The 15,448-nt window shown below is 35.7% G+C and overlaps 1 protein-coding gene and 1 long non-coding RNA gene across 2 annotated transcripts in view; both read left to right on the top strand.

Moving 5' to 3' along the window:
• The window catches only part of LOC311210025, a 43,438-nt gene extending 33,047 nt beyond the window's left edge, over positions 1-10,391 (top strand). Inside the window, exons 6-7 of the long non-coding RNA XR_014618482.1 lie at positions 9,191-9,347; positions 10,085-10,391. This is a non-coding gene — a long non-coding RNA (uncharacterized lncRNA). The remainder of the gene's footprint in view (positions 1-9,190; positions 9,348-10,084) is intronic.
• A 3,344-nt stretch (positions 10,392-13,735) lies between these two features.
• LOC311210022 (uncharacterized protein) overlaps positions 13,736-15,448 on the top strand; it is a 180,875-nt gene continuing 179,162 nt past the window's right edge. Inside the window, exon 1 of the mRNA XM_084287715.1 lies at positions 13,736-14,898. The gene's annotated coding sequence lies outside the window, so the exon portion shown is untranslated. The remainder of the gene's footprint in view (positions 14,899-15,448) is intronic.

Genomic DNA, 15,448 nt, shown 5'->3' with positions numbered 1-15,448 from the left:
ATGTATTATATCATCAAGGTGACTTAATGTGTTTTAAAGCAAAAAAATCATATAAAGCAGTAATTATTCACTTTAAATTATCAGACACTTAATCATGTTTTGCCTGCTCTTGGATTTCTTTTTATAGTTGTTAATCCAATAAAATAGAGGTACTTCTGGACATATGCATTTATACAGTTGTTTATCCGTTTTATTTATTTCCAAGAGTTAGGTCTCTATTGATCAACAGAAAGAATAGACTTCATAGTAAATTATGTCCACCAGAAGCTTAATAAAATATATTTTCTTTGTTAACCCACACCTCTAGATAATTGAAAGTTGTCTTTCATTCATAGAAGCATGTATGTGTCTTTCAGAGAATAAAGTAACACTGCAGTTTTTAAAGGTAGTACGTATTTAGGCTTACTTCAGAAGTGGATGATACGGGTCACCTTCTGCTAAGGTCTTTTAGATGAGGAAGAGATATTTGTAATATTTAATTTAATATTAAATTAAAGACACCGTAGAAATAGAATCTAAAGGTTCTAACGGAAAGAAATATGTTTGTTGGATTTACTAGCATGGACAGAAGCATTCCATTGCTCCATTTAAAATCCTCATGAGTGCTTAAATAAGCCAGATAACCATGCATTTTCACATCGTTGTGGTTTAACCTGGCAGGCATTACGCAGCCGTTCCCTTGATCCCACCCCCCCAGTGGGATGATGGGAGAGAATCAAAAGAAAAAAATGTAAAAAAAAAAAAAAAAACACAAACTAGTGGGTTGAGATAATGACAGTTTAAAAGGATAGAAGCTGAAGGGAAAATAATAATAATGATGTTAAAAGAATATACAAAATATGTGATGAACAATGCAATTGCTCACCCCCCGCTGACTGATGCCCAGGTTGACCTTGAGCAGCAGTACCTCCCAGCCAAACCCCTTCTCCCCATTGTATCCTCCAGCACAGTGCCATATGGTTTGGGACATCCCTCTGGCCAGCTGGGGTCAGCTGTCCTGGCTCTGTCCCCTCCTGGCTCCTTGTGCACCCAAAGCCTCCTCGTGGGCAGGGCAGCACCAAAAGCTGAAAGGGCCTTGGCTCTGTGCAAGCTCTGCTCTGTAGCAGCTGAAACACTGGTGCGTTATCAGCATTATTCTCATCCTGAATCCAAAACACAGCATCATACCAGCTACTGGGAAGAAAGTAAACTCCGTTCCAGTCAAAACCAGGACACACGTCTATTTTGACTTCATTTAAATTTCCATGGCTGTTGTGTAAGTACTGTATTAAATGTTTCTGGCATGCTGTTTGCTCCTTAGTTAAACAGTTTTTTACATGCTATATCAGCTGAACATATTGGCTGGTTTGATTCAAAAATTAAGAGCTTCTTGGTTCAAGATATTTCATATTCAAGTTATTTATATATTTAAAAGACTAAATATTATAGGAGTATAGTTAAGAACAATGGTCCTGAAGAGAGAAAAATGGTTCTCTTTAAAGCAGCCCATGTCAAGAGCTGCACATGCCAGTTGGCTCCAAAGACTAAAGAGAGGCTGCACGAATGAATTTCTTTAACCCTTTAAGCGGTGTGATTAATGATTTTTTTTTTTTTTTTTTTTAGCTAGATGTCTCAGACCTCTGTCCATGTGAGGGGCCTGTATAGTTGAGTGCTAGACATACATAAGAAAGAGTTTCCACACTTGAGTATATACAATCTAAATGTGACTAGGCAGAGAATGTAAAAGAAACCAACAGATGGAAGGAAGTGTGGGAAGAGAACAAGTAACAGAAATAGCTGCATATTTTAACATAAACAAATAGGATTCACTATTTTTCTTCACTTTTTTTTTTTTTTTTTTTGCTTTTTTTCACTTTTCTTCATGTATCACATATCTTCTTTGTCAATGACTACTGTAGTACTGCATGTTCAATGTAAGTAGTTAGCATCTCTTCAGCTACCAAACCAAAGTTCATGTGACATTTCTCACTGAATAGCATCTTTCAGTTTTATATTTTGAAACACTGCTCTGTCCCCAGTGCCAACACAAGTTGCCGACTTTCCACTATAAAACTTTCCAATATAAAAGGTAATGATTGTGAACATTTTTAAGATTAGCTTTTGATTTACTTGAAAATGTCAACTTGCATTCAGGAAGGCAACTTGACTGTGTCTATTTCCAGCTGAATTTGCAGTTCTGCTTTCAGTGTAATAAGATACTGTCACAAGAGGCTGGATTCTCGATAAAGTTAAGGGTATCTTCAAAAAGAAAAAAAATCTGAACTAATGACAATAGTTATTGAATATGTTCTTAGTATCTAAATGGTGAAAGAGCTGTAAATCATATTGTCTGATAAATAGGAACTCTTTAGAATGACAGATATTTCAGCGTTGTGTCAGTGTATTGTAACAACATGAAACAAAACAACATATGAAGAGATTGCATCCAAGAAATTCTAGAGATAGGGAATACCGTTCTGATGGAAGAGAAAGTGGATAGGCACAGTGTTTGATAAACATACCATGCTTATATATAGCAGCTAGTTTTCACTTGCCTGTAGCCTTATTATTCTTTCTGAGAATATGGTAGTGTCAGAGAAAACTGGCATTAGACTTACTCTGGAAGTTTTCTTCTTTTTGCTTCGAGAGGGAGCTCTGCCTCCCTAAGCAGGAGCATCCAGCTAAACGTCCACATTGTAGGTGTCAAAAGACTGCTCAAATGAATCCCTCACTTCAATTCAGTTTATGAGTTCAGCTGAAGCCAGTTCTAGATGTTCTTTCATTTCAACTATTAAAGATTAATGAAGCAAAAAGTGTAAAATCCTTAGATATTCTGTGATTGCTTTATATGCTCTGTCTGAAGAAAAAAAGTCCAAGCAGGTATTTCAGAGTTTAGTCTTTTATGCTTTTCTCTCAAACCATGAAGAATATAAACTCATGCAGGAAGCTGATACTCTTGTTTACAAGCTCTTAATTTCGAGAGCAGCATGTGTGTTTTGTTGTTTGGTTTTGCAGTTTTTGCAAGAGGCACATGGCTGTTTCAGAAGTAGCCACAGCATAAGTGAGTAGAACTGGTCTTTACTCAGTTGCCCAGACTGTTTTAAAAATGTTATCTCTAAGATTTTGTCTTCTAAGTCTATCAACTAATCTGGACATTTCTCTCATTGAATCTGAGGAATAATGAGTTGATCAGAGGATGCCTTTTAAGTTATAGTTAATGTGTTGTCAGTTAACAGTAGCATCAGATGAATCATGTAATTTAACCTCAGTATAAAGCACACAATATATGTAGGAAGTACAGCTCTTAAAATTTATAGGCTGAAATAATTTTGCATGAAAAGTGGCTTTGTATTACTTGATTTTGTTGTTCTAATAAGTAGTTTGGAGGCCTGCAAGCAGGAAAAATGAGAAGATGGATCTGTTCTTTACAAATTCTTTTTACAGATCTTAAATTCAAAATCCAATAGGTATGGCTATTATAAATGTACAAATAAAAATAATAATTCTTCATGGGTGATAACAAAATAAAAATTTTAAGTAGTACTCTAATCATAGAAGTAGTTGGTTAGTTGTGCCAAAGTTAATTACAAGAGAGTCCTGGGCAGACATGAATCTCACATGCATGGAAAAGATAGGAATGTTTCAACAGAAAGAAAATGGAAGTATTGTGTTAATAAAAATCTAGTGGCATAAAAATGAGGAATAAGAAAGTGACGTGTTTCTGGTTTTCTTTAATCTGTTAAATTCGCCTCTGTTAATATTCAGCCCATTTTCATTTAGTCTGACCTTTGTAAGTTTTTCATCCTCATCTTTTGAGCTAGTATTTTTTAATTATGCTCACAAATAGTATTTTTCTTTTCAGAGTAGATGCTGCATTAAAAATAGCTTGCATCAGAGGCTAGTTATTCTTCCTAAGCCTTTGTGGGAAGCTATGGGTGCAAGTGGACATGAAAGAAAGGTGTCTCTTTCAGTTCATTTTTTCCTTTTTAGAAACTCCATCTTCATGGGTCAGACTCTGTTTGGCTGGCAGCACTGTGTTGTACATTCTCTTATGTCTAGATTTTGGAATAATAGGTTTAAAAAAAAAAAAACAGTAAAAAATAGGTGAACTTTTAAATATATTGGATGCTCAGATGTTTGTTGAGATTTTTGTTTATTAAGAATTTAAGGTTTTCAGAAGGATTATGATATGTGAAAATTTTATCAAGGAGATACGAGCTAGATACACACTGACTAAATTGGCTTAAAGAGCAAACAAAGAGAAGGGTCTATTTAAAACAGTTGTCAAAAGAGGAAGGGAGAGGAAGAATGGGTAGTGTACAATACAGTGATTAAAGCAACATCACAACTTCTAAGCACATCTTTGTAGCAATGTGATACATGCTGTTCTTCTTCTGGCTCTCTGATATCTTTGAACTGTTGAGACTGAAATTTCCAAATGAACAAAGCAACATCTCATCCTTTCAGAATAGGAGTCATGACATTGGATGTAAGGAAGAAATTCTGTACTCAGAGCGTGGTGAGACACTGGACCAGGTTGCCCAGAGAAGCTGTAGATGCCCCATCCCTGGAAGTGCTCAGGGCCAGGTTGGATGGGGCTTTGACAGAGCAACTTGCTCTGGTGGGAGGTGTCCCTACCCATGGTGGTGGTGGTGGGTGGAATTAGATGATCTTTAAGGTCCCTTCCAACTGAAACCATTCTATGATTCTATGACATTAAGAATATGTTTCCATTATGTTTCTTGAAGTTTTCTATTTCTGTTGAAATGCACATAGAATCCTCTAATTGTCTTGTTCTTTAATCTAAGGAGGTGTATGGCATTACAATGATATTAATAAATAAATAAATAAAGTAACGAAACATCTAATATCCCCTTTAATGTCTGCTAGATCAGTAGCTTAACAGCAAGACTGTAATCATAATATATTAAAAGAAAGGTATGCAGTTAGGTACATAGAGTGCTTTTTTCTAACCACTTCACTTATCCTCCTCATTCTTTCCTCTGATACTGATTTATTTTGATCAGCGTGCCATTAAAACTCCTACCTCGGCTATCTTTAAATGCCTAATTTTAGGTAGCAGGCTGTGTAAAAGGTTACAAACCAGATTCTCAAGTTCTTTTGAATGATATAGAATGAAATAGACTGTTTAGTCTTGAAAGTCTTGCCAAGTATCCAGCATATTTGTGTGCCTTAAATACCTCTTGAACCATGTTCATAAATAAATACGACTTTTTGAAAATACAGCTTAGACTTTGGAGTCACAAACGTGCATTTGTGCAATTACAAGGTCACAAATCCTTTGTAAAACACCAATGTATACTGGTTTTCATGCATACAATATCAGGAGTACACTGAAGGACAGTGAAAATATTTCATTTTCAGGGGTTTCTGTCTGTTGACATGGCTTCCAAAAACTGATATGCTCTTAATTAGGACCACATAAAAATGTTAGAATTCAATTAGAAATATAGCCACATAAGTAAAAGCTAGGATGGAGAAGTAATGCCCCATTTCTGCTGTCATTTCTTCACACAGACATCTTTATGTCTATGCTAAGATTCACTGAGTTCATGGAGATCCTTTGCGTATTAAATAGCAGCAGTCTCAAGCTCAAGAAAGCTCTTCTGTTCAGGTGTTTAGAGAAAAATTGTGTGTGCATATCTTCCTTCCTTAAGTTAGAAAACTAAACATAAAACCAATTCTTTCTACTTCTGAATCAAGTCAAGCAGCGCAAACTTGAAGTTGAATGAATTTTCCACATAATTAGCTTTATCTATAAGAGAACAGTGTAACTTTTTTGTTTGTTTGTTTTGTTTTTGTTTTTTACTTAACATGAAAATGTATCCAGTTAATACACAGAAATTATCATGTGGTTTCAAAATGAATAGGGAGAACCTAATTTTACAGAAATCATGCTTTATTAGTTCTGTTTTGTGCAAGATGGCAAATGGTACTGCTAATTAAATGCTTCAATGTCAAATAATCTTTCTGTTAAATTTCATGGAAATAATTTCCTCAATATATATTTTATGTAAAAGAGATGCATGCAAGCTAACAACTATTATTTCCATACTCTTTGCTTTTTTGAAAGTGTCATAAACCATACGGTTTCTAAGTTTTACTAAAGTCATTGGTATTAAGGAATGAATAACTTGAAGCTTGAATGTCTTTGAGAAATTGAGGCTTGTAGCATCCTTTTCTAACTGTCATGATAAAACAGATAATTAGGAAGCAAATCTGAGAAAGGGTGTGTGTATCTGAAGATCTGACATCTTTTTTTTCCGGTAGTTATCACCCGATAAAAGAAAATATACTGCCTCTTCTAATAAATTTAGCCTAACGTTACAGGTATTCTAATAAATAAATAACACTTTTGGCAAAGGTATTATAAACACTGAAATATTGCTTACCCAAAGATAATGTGTGCAACACCAGTAACATGAATCATGTTAACAAAAGAATAATAGGTCAGCAAATCATCTCTTTCCACAGAGATGATTTTATGCTGACTTGTTGGCAGTATTGCTACTATGGACTCAGCCATTATTGGAGCATATTAGGGGTAAAAAGATGGATCAGGATTACAAACATCTATGACTTTTTCTCTACTGCAGTAGAGGAAAAAGCTTTTTTTGCTGTATTGTTCCACTGTATGTCAAGATCTCATAGAGTGGATCTTCAGTAACCCTCAAAAAGTAAAGAAAAGGATTCTCAGGTACACTTCTTACACCAAATCTGAGGTATCACTTAAATGATATAGGAGCCTTTTTGTGGCATAGACCACACCTTCTTCTAGTGATGTGGGTCCCATTCAGGTGATTGTATTTCAGAGTGTTACAAGTCCGAAAACAGATTTTTGATTTCATATTTTGTTTACCCAGGATAGTTAATCTAAAATAATACTAACTTTTAAAATGCACCAGCCGTATACACAAAAGTATAAAATTGAGAATGGTAGCACAAAAATATGGTGCATGATTTAAAACACAGCTGATTACGCTGGTACTGTCTGATCTTGCATGCTTTTAGTGCCAATTCTTAGGTGCTGCACACCCTCAAAGACTTCTGAATTGTCATTGCCAGGGAGAAGAAACAATCCTCACAGAGAACTGACAGTTTCCTTGATACATACAGCAAAAATTTATTATGTTTGATAACTTCCATTTCTTAATTTTACTTGTGTTATTCTACTCTCTGTATATGCAATCTGCATTTCTACTTATCTCCATTATCACAACATGGAGAATGCCTTCTGAAAGATTGTGCCTTGCTGAGCTTCATTGTTTATTCCTAAATGTGAACACAGCCTCCTCAATCTGTGACTAATTGTTCAAGAAAGACAAACACCATATTCTATCACTTTTGTTTTAGTGATTAGTATATGTAAATTGCATTGTTCACAGGAATAAAAGACGACAGTGAGGCAAGCTTACAATAAAAACGTTCTTACTAAAAATAAATATGCTTATATGGAAGTAATAAAATAGGGTAGAACAGCACAAGACTCAGAGTAAATTTGGGCAGTGGAGTTGTTTATGCTAAAATTTGTCTTGCTGTGTCATGCGTGTATGTCTACATGGCATTGTCTGAAAAAGCAGTGACAGGCCACTAGCTTGTAAATTACTGAAACAGGTACATGTCTGCCACAGAAAACGGTTCCACAGAAGTGGTTTAGTAATCATTTGGATGCTCATGTAAATTGATGTTGTCATTGTAGTAACAAAAGACAGCTGCCTAGAACAAAGAGTCTGCTACCGAGTCTGCTACCATCTGGCCTTTTGTTCAGTAACTTACTGTTCAGGCATATTAAAGACAAAAAATGAACGGTCACTTCTTTGCACTATGCTTAAACTGAAGCCTCAGTTATTCAAAACTGTCACTCGTTACTTGTTATCACTAAAAGATCTCTGAAAAAAAGAGTATTAATTTGAAACGAGGTCACAAAATTAATATTCTTCTAGTATGGTGACAATAATAAAATCGTAAAGCAGAAGTGTTTGAAAACAGAGCTGTACAAATCAGTGCGCTTCGAGTAGGAGACCAAATGAATGTTGTTGTTTTCTGACTTGCAAAAAAAAGAGTCACAGACAAAATCAAACTCGAATTACAAACAGCATAAACAGTATAATATAACTTTCAGAATGGTAATATGCCATAGTACTTTTATACTTCTCACCTCTTTCGTAATGCAGCTGTTATGGCTTACAGAGTATATCAGAGATTGTACAAATGCATTTTCCACACTTTTTGGTTGACAAGCTAGTAGGTGGAACAAGAAGATGTTGGGAAATTTAAACAGGAAGTGTTGCATCAATTAGTGCTCAAAAATATTTTTTTCTTTCTTTTTATGAATAAAATATGAGATAAAGAGCAAATTCCTCAAAATAAGATGCACACAGTAGTTTTGTTAGCTGCAAGGAATGTCCCCGTTAATTTCAAAGGAATGACTTGACTGTCTATATAAATTTGAGTGATTTATTTTTTTCTACATAAGGCATTCAGGCCATAATCACCTAAATAGAGTACGTTGCCATAATAATTAATAAAAATCTTGTTCTGCTACAGGATTAGAAAATAGTTGATCAATCTTTATTTCAAATTTTGGGTTTGCTTTTAATGCTTTATCCATCAGGTGGATAAACCTTTTGATGCTTTTAAACTTTTTCTGTTTCCTTTGTGGAAATTTTACTTCACAATTTCAGAATGTTAATGTATGGAGAAGAATAGAGGCCACACAGAAGTCATCATGTAGCATGAAATAAATCATCCTTCAGACTGCCTGTCTGCAGTGAAAGAAACAATGCTAGATCTTCCTCAGGTTATGACTGTAGAGCTCATATATTATGTATATGAAGTATATATACCTGTGTGTACTGATCAGTATTAGATATTTCAGGGAGTCTGAAACTTGTGTTAGATGATTGCCCGTAACACTAGCATTCTTTGAAGAATTTTATGTTGTTCATATGGTTGACGTGCTTCCAAAATTCCACTTTCTTCAAGGGTCATGTTGTCTAAAGAATAAGTATTTGTACAAATGGAATTCTTCATCATCTTTTGGGATTAGGCAGTGGCTACAGCAAGAATGCCTTGAATGATATTTGTGAAAGGCTCAATGTCAGGTGATAATAAGCAACAAAACCCTTGCAGACCTTTCCAGAATGATTGAGAACTAAAATAATTCTTATTCTTGCACCTTTTCCTATAGGTATGGGGTAGCAACTTGTGTAGACTACCTGTTATTGGATTCCGAAACTGGTATTTTGAGTCCTGTGATTAATTTCACCATCAACCTAGTGATCTGAAAACTTTCTCAGGTGTAACAGACTGGGCACCCAGAAAACTGAATAATGTTACATAATCGGGTATGTAGTTGGGTAATGTGTATTTTGAAATGCATACTATTTTTGAAAACTCTCTCAGAGCTAAACTGAGAAAAACTAGGTTTGTGCTTTTTGTTGAACTTTGAAGCATTTCCCTAGTGTATACTAGATCCTAGTTTAAGGCCTTTGACCTACAAAGGTCTTTCCATTCCCAGGTTAAAAAAATATGGTCTGGCAGAGGAATAATAGAGTGCAACAATGAATTAATTTATTTCCAAATGGCATAAGGCAATTTAGAAATAATTGCCGGTACTAAATTAACTGTTTTGTAACATTTGGTATTCAAACTTTTTTTTTTTTTTTTTTTTTTGTGGTAGAAGGTAAAGAAAGTTTGATATGTTCTTGTATTTCATATATGAGTGTGTGTGTGCATGTGTGCGTGCGTGTGTGCAAAATATACCCTTTATATTTTCTGAAAAAGATCAGAACATCAGATATAGGCTGAAAGAAAGTAATGAATATATATTACTAATATGTACCCTATAGAAAATGTTATGTTCTGAAATGTACTGGACTCTTCCAGAAGTCCTTACTGAACCCCACATTAATAATCAATATGTGTGTCCAAAAGCTAGTCAGAAGGAAGAACTCCTCTTCTCTGGGCTAAACAGGCCCAGATTGCTTAGTCTTTTCTCATAAGACAGATGCTCCAATCCCATAATCATCTTTGTGGCTCTGCGCTGGACCCTCTCTACAAGTTCTATGTCCCTCTTGTACAGGGGAGCCCAGAACTACAAACAAGATGCCAGGTGTGTCCTCACCAGAGCTGAGTAGAGGGCAAGGATCACTTCTCTCCACCTGCTGTCCACACTCCTTCTGATGCAGGCCAGGACCGCATTGGCCTTCCTGGCCACAAGGGCACAGCCCTGGCTCATGGTTAAATTGTTGTCCACCATGAAGAGTACCTCCTCAGCAATTTTTCTGATGATACAAAACTGTGTGAGTGGCTGATACCCCAGAGTGCTGCCATTCAGGAGGATCTCAGCATGCTGAAGAGAGGAGCAGAGAGGAACCTCTTGAAATTCAACAAAGGCAAGTGCGTGGTCCTGAACCTGTGGAGGAATAACCCCATGCACTAGAACAGAAAGGGGCTTGACCTGCAGGAAAGTATTTACATTTTCTTCACAAAAATAGAACATGTTTGTTCTATTTTGAAGGAAACTGACACTCCTCCAAGATTTCTAACGTTTTTTAAATAGACACTTTGTGTCTAATCCCACTTAGTATCTCTGTTCTGAATGTGGAGTTACCAAATAATGTAATGATTCTATGTGTTCTGCAGTTTTCAGAAGGTAATGGTAAAAAATAAAAATAAAAATAATTAAAAAAAAAAATGATTAAAAGCCTACAATAAACACAATAAGCTACTATGGAGTTTATGTATTTTTGAGAGAAGTGACTACATTCAACATGCCTAAAATTGCTACTAACATCTCAGTTTCAAGTCCGAAACTTGACTGGTCAGAGTCGATTGTCTAGATATTTAGTGGGAGATAGTAGAGGAGGTCTGCCCTCTGTTGTTTTGAGTGGCGCTTTGTGTAATGAATTTGTCAGTACAGAATGAGAGAGAGAGAAAGAGAGAAGGAGCAGGACAACCGGGTGTTGACAGCATGAAGAAACATTCAAATATGGTAACTGCAAAAAATGGTTATGGAGACTGTATGAGTTGCTACTCCAGAGCTAAAAATATGTTTGTAATCAGTTTTCTAGGTACAAGAATATTGTGTAACAGTGATTTTTTTTTTTTTTTTTTTTTTTTTTTTTTTTTTTTTTGTAGCACTTGCTTGCTTAAAAGAAGAAATTAACAATGGTAAATACAAATGTACCGTTGGGGACCCACAGAAGTTCACATCTAGTGAAAACACTTCTACTGATGCCTTTTCACCTCTGGAAGATCAACATTTAGATTTTCCTCTGAAGGGACTGTGATTCCTTAGCTCTATCAGTATGATATAAATGGCACACAAAGTGTTGTACTGCCTCAAAAGCTTTACAGTCCTATCACCCTCCTTGCAGACAGTATAAATATTCTTTTCCTGAATTGGGTTACTGTCATCCAGGAAAGAGAAGAAGCTACCCCAGCTACCATTCTATAGCTCTATAGCTCTTTATATATAATGTTTTGGTTTTTTTGTTTGTTTGTTTGTTTTTTAAGTCAGCGGAGCTTGACACACATTAGGGAGCTTACCTCTCCAAACCTGTTGTTAATGACTTTATAGGTATGGTTACAGAAACCCTACAGCCTGTAGCATACTCCAGCTGTGCATTGGCCCTTAAACCTCTGTCTGCCTCTTTTTACAGTTCTTCAGCTTCCAAAACCCCCTTATTTCTTTTTGCTATATTTGGCTTTTTATCTTACTCCTGTCATTCCAAGACAGATATTCTAGTTCCCATTTTCTCTACTTTTTTTTTTTTTTTTTTTTTTTTTAAATCTTTTGATCTTTTTCTCTTGCATCTTCTGTTTTTCTTCCTCATACAGATTTTCTTATAGGGATTTTTCTCTATCACCATAAAAAACCTGCTGTAATTGCAGCTGGTAGGTACACAGTAGTATCTCTCATTCTATGTTATCTTAGATACTGCTGTGTGATATTGAGGGTAGATGTTGAGATTTCTGAGATCATTGTGCCTTACGACAAGCTACGAAACTGGAGTTTGAGAAAATTTTGACAGATGCCTCTGTTTCTTCATGTGGTTGTCAAAGCTGCAGGTATTCAAATGAGAATCACTAGAGGAGTCAAGCCCCATTAAATATATTGGGATCATTTCAGAGGGATCCTCCCCATGTTAAGGAAGGAAAACAAACCCATTTCAAAGGTGTTTTTTTATTTTATTTTATTTTATTATTATTATTATTATTTTTTTTTACTGTTTAGATAATTGTAACAGTTTATCCTTTCAGGGAGGGTCAAAGAGAGGATTTGTGAAGTGTATTTCTAGAATTCCAGTAGCATTCAAAGTATTTATACAGTAAAACTTTTGGTATCTCCACATTATGGCATCCTGGGACAGGTCCACAAACTTCACTATGTGTTTATCCATTAATTACATTGTCATCTATCACACACAAAGAAACAGGATGAGGATATATCTGTTAGCCAAACAAAACCATTTCCCTGAGAAGAAATATGTTTGGCAATACAAACAATAACATGGCACTCAGAGTAAGCAGAGTGCACATTTCTCAGCATAAATCAGCCTAAATATAGATAGGCAATTCATGTTTGAAATGTAAGTGTTATTGTAGCTGTGCAACCTATTATGCAGAAAAAGACAACACAATCTCACTGCAGATTGAAATAAACCATTTACTTTGGCTGCATGTAAATAAATGTTGCTAGATTTCCCCAATGCATTTTCAGAATTTATTTCTAGGATGATATTTTTTTTAACTGATTATTGTTGATAGTGAGATTGGAGATGGTAGCTTATTGTAACAGAAAAATACCTTGAGAACCTTGTAGTCTGAGACTGCACTGATGAATTGGTGTTTATCAGTCTTGGAATCTTCTTAATTATTATCCACTCTTTGGCATCAGTAAATCTATTCTCTTCTGTTGTTTACATTATGCCTGTTTTTGCTAATTAAGGAGAGTGAGGAGTATTTTCTGCTAGGTGTTAATGTACTACATACCATCTACAGAGCAATGCTCATCATGGTTGTGACCGTAATGCAATAAAATAGACAATAATCAATTAATCAGTCAATTTACCAGGTAGTTAAAGTAGAGGGTCACCAATTAATGCTGTTACTTCTGGTCATTATCATGCTGCAAAACTCGGGAGACCATCCATGTTCTGATTAGTGTAGATGCAACGCTTAAGGTACAAAAAGAGTGATAAGCACTGAAGTCTAAGTTATAATTTTGACTTGCAGATTGTTGAACCATCAATGATAAACCATCAAGTTTATCATTCTGATGGCTGATGACGTGTATAATATAGGTACTCAAATGTACCTTCATTCTTAAAATAAACATGCAGAGAAGGAAAATGGAGAGACCAGAGAGGAGAATGTTATTTTAGAGTCTCTGGCTTGAGACATAAAGCCCACAAATGATTGAGTAGAAATGCTGAGGAAATAGTTTAATATTGTATCTTTATGTTGCCTGTCATCATTATTGTAATAATTATAAAAATAAGTGACTGTGAATTTTAAAAATGGGCAAAACAGAGCTGATGCTCCAGCTGCTGCTTAGAGCCTTTTGTTTTATCTCCCTACCTATTTATTACCATTGACTTCACTGGGATGAGAACCCTGTCTTTATACCAGATGCACTGGCTCTTAGCAAAGCAAAGAAAAAAGCAGAAGTTAGAATGAAACAAAATGTTCTGTAGCTCAGGAATGCATGGGCTGTCTTTTTCACTCACAGTATCTGAACTGTGCTCTTAAGCTTCTCTGCATCTTTATTTCTGTAATGGTTTTAATTGGCAGATACTAATACTTTCCTGCCCACAGGAGGAATATAAAGATTTTTCAATATTTCTAAAAAGCTTTGAAGAACAAAGTTGCCCCTGCAGAGCTGACTGTTATTTCATTAGGAAAGTGCAGCAAGGCTGAAAAATTTACTGGTGTATTTTGCTGGCAGTTGGAATAATTTTTGCTGCTCACTGGAGAAGTTGGTTTTCCTCCCTATTTTATAGGCTAGATTGCCCTGTGAGGCTTGAACTAAAGCACAAGGTGTGTGTGATGCACAAGCTGTACTAACAGCAGTTCTGCTGGACAAACTGCATGTTCTCTGCAGAGCCATTCCTGGCTCCCTATATGACCCATTCATTCTTGGACTGTAACATCAGGAAATTAGGACATGTCTGTACTAGGCCATGCAATGGGAAGATGAAGACAGGACTCTAGTCTTTCCTTTTTCAGACTACTAGTCTGTTCTAGGGAAAGAGTTAAGCAACAATTCATATCTAACTATTCCTGCAGAGTGATACACAAACTCCACATATGGAAAACTTTATTAATATAGATATGTGTGTGTGTGTACATATCTTTTTTTTACATCAAGAGATAATCCACATTATAATCAGAATCAAAGTGATTTGCAAATATATTTTACCCATTTTTAATGGTGAAAATTACCACCTGAGTGAAATAGTGTCCCTAGAATTCCTGCTATAGGCTGTACCAGATAAGCTTGTATTTACTCATTCCTTCTTTGTTTTATAGAACTTCTGTGCAAACTTTGTAAGGCGTTTCTCATCGTCATTAATCCAGACCTGGATCCATCAGCCAAACTAGCCATACTGGTTGGATTGGTGTCTACTTGGAAATATTTTTTATAATTGGTCTGCGAGACATGAATGCTGCTACAGTTTTGCTTGTTTTGTACTTCAGGTAGTTGAAGATTATTACTTGGGTAGATACAAGTGAAGAGTGTGAAGTAGCAGTGCAGAAGAATGTAGTACAGAAAAATATGCTAGCACATAGAGGTGCAAGCAACTGTTGGTTTATGGATATGGAAAGGAGACAGCCCAGTTAACAAAAAGAGTTCTTCAAGGATAATACTGAAGGCTATTCTGGTTGAAGGTAAACTTCAGATTAACATTTTGTGCTCATAGCTACCAATAGGCAGTAGTGAAGTGCCGGTGTTGAGAGATACCATTGTAAACCTTTTTCAATGGCAGTGGTTTAGTTTGTCCAAGAGGCTTTGGATTAGAATGAAGCCACAGACCTGCTCAAGAGGTGAATATCACTTTGCATCTAGTAAAAGGTACGTACCAGTTGTGCCTGTACAGACAGTCTTATATACTGGAGTTGTGCTCATCTGCCACCACTCTGGACCACTATACATGAGGCTAAAGGACTTGCAGTGACAATAGTGATTATTCCATCTCTTGTGAGACTTTTTGTGTGGGGAATAAAATAAATTAATCTAGTTGCATGTTGTTGTTGTTTTTTTGTTTGTTTGTTTGTTTTTTTTCATGTTTCTGCATTCAATTACAGTATACATACTAATTTAGAAATTCAGTGTTCAAGAGACAGCAGCTTTTACTACAGCTTTCACTAGAACTGCAGTGTTCACAGAATCACAGAATTGTCTAGGTTGGAAGAGACCTCAAGATCATCGAGTCCAACC

The sequence above is a fragment of the Netta rufina genome (genome assembly GCF_964035555.1).
Source record: "Netta rufina genome assembly, chromosome: 5".
NCBI classification, from domain to species: domain Eukaryota; kingdom Metazoa; phylum Chordata; class Aves; order Anseriformes; family Anatidae; genus Netta; species Netta rufina.
This window is presented reverse-complemented; position numbering and strand designations above follow the sequence as displayed.